The following is a 6,000-nucleotide window of genomic DNA, read 5'->3' as shown; positions in this document are numbered from 1 at the left end:
TCAGAGGCCCGTGTCTCTTCGTATGATCTCCGCAATGCAGCTTAAGTGGAGCATGCGAAAGGGATGTCAGCTTTTTGCTATCACTATCAGTGACAGAGGAGAAGAGGAAGAAAAAGAAACATCACTTGACGACCATCCTATCCTTAAGGGATATTCAGATGTATTTCCTTCAGTGTTACCGGGAATGCCGCCCCATAGAGAGATTGATTTTCATATAGACCTAGTACAAGGAGTCGAGCCAGTTTCCAGAGCACCTTATAGGATGACCACAAATGAGCTTAATGAACTCAAAATACTGCTTGAGGAACTCCTTGAGAAGGGTCATATTTGTCCTAGCGTATCCCCTTGGGGTGCACCAGTCATCTTCGTTAAGAAGAAGGATGGATCTCTCCGATTATGTATGGATTATCGACAGCTAAATAAAGTAACCATCAAGAACCGATATCCTTTGCCCAGAATTGATGATTTATTTGACCAGCTTCAGGGTGCCAAAGTCTTTTCCAAAATAGATCTGAAGTCAGGATACCATTAGCTGAGAATAGTGGAGAGCGATATCCACAAGACCGCATTGTGCACTAGATATGGTCACTATGAGTTCACCGTAGTCCCATTCGGACTTATGAATGCCCCATCAGTTTTTATGAGCCTCATGAATGGGGTGTTCCATACATTTCTGGACCATTTTGTTATTGTGTTTCTCGATGATATACTGATATATTCTTGGAATGAGAAGGAGCATGAGGAGCACCTAAAATAGGTATTGCAGTGTTTGCGGGATAACCAGTTGTTTGGCAGCTTGTCAAAGTGTGCTTTCTTTTGGTTAGAGGTCAAGTACCTTGGGCATGTTATTTTCCTTGATGGGATCTTAGTTGACCCATCAAAGATTAGGGCTATTATGGATTGGCCAGTGCCAACCAGTGTGACAGAGGTCAGGAGTTTCATGGGCTTAGCAGGGTATTACCGACGTATTGTCGAGGGATTCTCTAGAGTTGCACACCCTATTACTTCTCTTCAGCGTAAAGGGAAGAAATTTGAGTGGACAGAGAAGTGCGAGAAGGCCTTTTAGGAACTCAAGAAGGCACTTACTAGCACTCCTATCCTTGTTGTACCAGATCCCATAGCTAACTTCATGGGTTGTATAGATGCTTCACTAGAGGTTTTAGGAGCAGTTCTTATGTAGGATGGTAGGGCCATAGCTTTTGAGTCTAGGAAACTTAAGACTCATGAACTTAATTATCCCACTCATGACCTTGAGCTCGCAGCAGTAGTGCATGCACTTGTGAGGTGGAGACACTTCCTTTTAGGTCATCACTTCGAGCTGCATTCAGATCATCAGAGTCTTTAGTACATCTTCACACAACCGAACCTTAATGCACGTCAAAGGAGATGGATGGAGTTCTTGTGCGAATATGATTTTGATGTTCACTACATCAAAGGAAAGGAAAACGTAGTTGCAGATGCCTTGAGTAGGAGACGTCACGAGGTTTACACCATATCTATGGGGACCAGAGTGGAAGTGGGATACTATATCCATGGATTTCATCATTGGTCTTCCTATGTCTTCTCGTCGCCATGATGCTATCTTGGTGACAGTCGACAAGTTGACCAAAGTAGCTCACTTTTCACTAGTCTGTACTACATTCATAGCTCCAACAGTAGCACAGGTGTTCTTACGAGACATTGTTAGACTTCATGGCGTGCCCCACAAGATTATTTCTGACAGGGATCTCTTTTCACTTCTTCCTTTTGGAAGTCATTACAGGCAGCTATGGGCACTAAGCTCAATTTCAGTACAGCCTATCACCCGAAAACAGATGGTCAAACAGAGAGGGTCAATCAGGTGTTAGAGGATATGCTTCACATGTACGTCATTGATCATCAGACCCGGTGGGAGGAGTATCTTACCTTAGTGGAGTTTGCCTATAACAATGGGCATCACACTTCTTTGGGGATGCCACCCTATCAGGCATTATACGGAAAGCCTTGCAGGATGCCCTTGAGTTGGGATCGCATAGAGGACAGAGTTGCTATTGGTTCTGAGATAGTTTGGGATATGGAACAACAGGTGGATTTGAATAGGCAGCGTCTCAGAGAGGCTCAGGATAGACAGAAGAAATATGTTGATGCAAAGAGGATAGATCGTAGCTACTTGGTTGGAGACAGAGTCTTCTTGAGAGTGCGACCGCATAAGAGTCCAATCCATTACGGAAAGGGTTCTAAGCTCACACCTTACTTTGTAGGACCTTTTGAGATTCTTGAGAGGATAGGCCCAGTTGCCTACCATTTAGCATTGCCACCTAGCCTGTCACGCATCCATGATGTGTTTCATGTATCAATTTTGAGAAAATATATCTATGATGAGTCTCACATTTTAGATTGGGATGCCTTGTAGGTGGAGTCGGACAGGCAGCTAGCTTTGGAGCCCATTCGCATTTTGGCAAGCCGGACGCTGACCCTTCGAGGTCGAGAGCTAGACCAGGTTAGGGTCCAGTGGGATTGTTATGATGAGGTTACGGCTTCATGGGAGGACACAGCACGTATGAGATCAGAGTACCTCCACCTCTTTGATGAACTCCAGGAGGAAGTTCATGCCTAGAGGGGGAGGGTGTGAGGCCTCACCTCGACTCAGTCTGACATTTCAGTGGATTTTATATTTAGACTATTATGGATACTTTATTTTGATGCATTTTGAAACTTAGAACTTATATGATTTCAGGATTTGGACAACATTGCTATATTTTGATGATTTACTTATATGCTTTATGAGATAGAACACTACATGATTGTTAGATAAGATGATATTGCGATGATAAATGTCATTATTGAATTTGCAGGACTTTACTATGATAATAGAACTATGATGTATGGTTAAGTTTATGTGAATTAGGATGAAATTGCTTATGTGAAATTGCTTGATAAAAGATGTATTTAATTTGTTCAGATGTAAATTGTATGCAAGTGATGATGTGTATTATTATTCCTTTGAATTATATTATATGTGGATATTTGAAAGTACTAATGTGTAAATTGAGATGCGCAGGGAGTTATCCATATGACCATGGGAATATTACGGAGAACCAAACCTAGACTTATGTATGTTCGTAAGCTAGGGGTTGCCTATCTGGAGAGACAACACCCCGTTTGTGTTGTATTTTATTCGTAACAGTATATGCTGCATGTGTGTTAAGTATATTTAATTTACTTGTGTAAAATCCACAAGAGACGATTTCATGTTTTAAATTGTAAAAGTGTTTTATTTGTGTCACTTGACACATGTGTGGATTTAAGTTTAAATGTTTTATTTTTGTCTCTTGGTGGGAAAGTGTTCAACTATAGCTTTTTCATTTAGTGTAACGTGATGTCATAAATACCTTGGGAAAAGAATCTTTGGAGAGGTCAACATATGTTTGACCCGAAAATAAACTTTAGAGGGGTTTAAAATGGGTTAAATGAACACCTAGGGGTAGTTTAATAGGGTTTCCTAAAGCCCATAAGGTATACCTAAGGGTAGGGGTAATTTTAGGCAAGTTTCTACTCCTAAGTGACCTTTTAGACATTCTAAAATTTGACTTTTCTGAGTTGTGCGAAAATTGAAATTAGAAGTTTGAACCTAGTTGTAAACTTTCCTATTCGAATGAGAGTTCTCTTTCCCATTCTGTCTTACCTTCCTCTTTAGTTTTTAGAAACTTGTGAGAACTGGGAGAAGGAGCTTCTTAAGCAAGAATTTGAAAATTTGAGGGTAATCACCCACTCTCCATTTTTGGAGACAAGAGAATTTTTGAAAAAGAATAGAATAGATTTGAATAGTAAAATTTGGCTAAGGGTAGAAGAAGAAGATCTGTGGAATTGGGCAGCTCTTCCTCAAATACTATCCTACCTTTGGGTAGATTAAGGTTGGTTATATTATTCTTAAAATGACTTCTTTTTGCATGTGTTTGAAAGTATATTGGTGTAAGAAATCTATTTTTCTTGTATGTCCTTTTTGGAAATTTGACTTGGTATTTTTGTATATTGTTTTGTATGTGGTTTTGGGAGTTTTCAAGACCTCTTACTCTTGGGAGAGAGGAGGATCTTGTGGGTGGTAGCAGTGACAACCCTCGAGTGCGAGACTCTCGTTATGAGAGTGATCAAAAGGGATTTTTGTGTGACCCTTGCTGCATGGCCTGTTTGTGCAATGGGGGTCATAAGGAGGGATATAAGGCTAGAATGCCTTGGGGGGCATAAGGAATAAGGGGTTGAAATTCTTGATGTATTTGTTGTGCCATGAGGGGGCTACATGTTTTCCATACTTGTAGTTCTCCTCAGGGTATTGGTCCACTACCACCCTTAAAAAGGCCATCACCAAAGTGTGGTGCAGTGTAGCTAGGATGGGTGTGTGTTTGAAATCTGTGTGCAATCTGTCTACTATGTGTTTGCATGTTTGTATCCCATCTAGGGGCTTGGTTCTCTAAGCTCGGGGGTGGCTACCAGTTAGCCTAGGCTGGGAGGTGAGCACTCCATGGTCATATTTGTGATTTATTATGCAGGATTGTCAGGAGAAAAGAATAGGACAAGTGAAAAGTTGCAGAAGATTATTGTTGCAGAAATTTAATTGCAATTGTATTTATTAGTTTTAAAAGGAGAAATACACCCTCATTCTTTGGAATGAGAGGCTAATTGTAAATTCGAAATATAGACATGAGATTAGTTATTGTATTTAAATAAAGAAACATCTTGTAAACTTTGCAGAATATCTTTAATATTGTAAAAAATTAGATATATTCCTATTTTCTATTTGAAAAGAAATACTTTTGAATTGCATGCAATAGTCATTGAAATATGAAAATCAGTTTTATTTAATTCTGTATTTTTCTTTTTATCTGTGAATTTGTCTTCATTTAAATTGCAGAAAATATGAGTGGTAGTTGTTGTTAGATTTTAATAAGAATACCTATTCAGTTGCTGTTGTAATTGCAGAATCAGTACAGGTATTTATTGCAGAAAAGAATTATGTATTCCTAAATTAGTATTCCCTAAGTTCAAAAAAAAAGTATATCCGATGTGTTATGATAAATAGTTTAGCAGGAAATTTATTCCATTCTTAGGCATTTAAAATAAAATTAAATAGGAAAGGCATACATTAGATTTGCATGCATATTATAGATTAAAAATAAATTTTATATTTTTGTTTTCTTTAAAAGCAATAAAGTACAATATAGTTTCAGGATAATAACCTTCCATTTACTTCAGAAAGATAGACAGTTATTTTAAATACTGGCAATAGTTAGTTTCAGAAATTGATATCTAAATCAGAATCTAACATGAATTCGGTTTTATTATAAGAAAAGAAATAATAATATAAGTTATATATAAATATATATAATTATATACATGTAGATTTCATGTATATATTTATATATACATATATATAAAATATATCATACCATTTACCTGCGAAACAAATGTAGATATAAACCCATATATATATATATATATATTAAACTTAATGAATTACCTTTGTTTTTTTTTGTTTTTTTTAAAAATTTGCATGTAAAATATATTGGAATATATATATTATATAAAAAAAAAATATAAAAAAAAGAAAAGAGGGAGACTTATTTGGGAAGGGCCGCACAGGGCACGCGGACTCTGTGCGGGCCGCAACCAACACAGAGGTCGTAGCCTCTGTGCAGGCCGCGGAACGCACAGGGCCTGCGACTCCCTATGTGGGCCGCGACACACACAGCGGCCTTAGGCCGCTGTATGGGCTGCGACCCTCATAGTCGGTCGTCCCACTGGCCGCGCCGCTCCCATTTCGCCGCCTCCACCAATTCGGCCGCCATTGTTAATTCGGCCGCCGACCTGCATTTAAACCCTGCAACATAACAATAAATTAAGATGAAACCCTAGGCCGGTTAGGGCTAGGGTAAATAAATGAAGAATGAGTATTAAAATAAAATAAGGGGGGGGGACTATTTTATAGATTTTAATAAGGGTTAGGGTTTGCTTGGTAAACCCATT

Source organism: Cryptomeria japonica, chromosome 10, assembly GCF_030272615.1.
Source record: "Cryptomeria japonica chromosome 10, Sugi_1.0, whole genome shotgun sequence".
Lineage (NCBI taxonomy): Eukaryota > Viridiplantae > Streptophyta > Pinopsida > Cupressales > Cupressaceae > Cryptomeria > Cryptomeria japonica.
The sequence above is the reverse complement of the archived record's forward strand: the minus strand, read 5'-3'. Positions refer to the sequence as shown.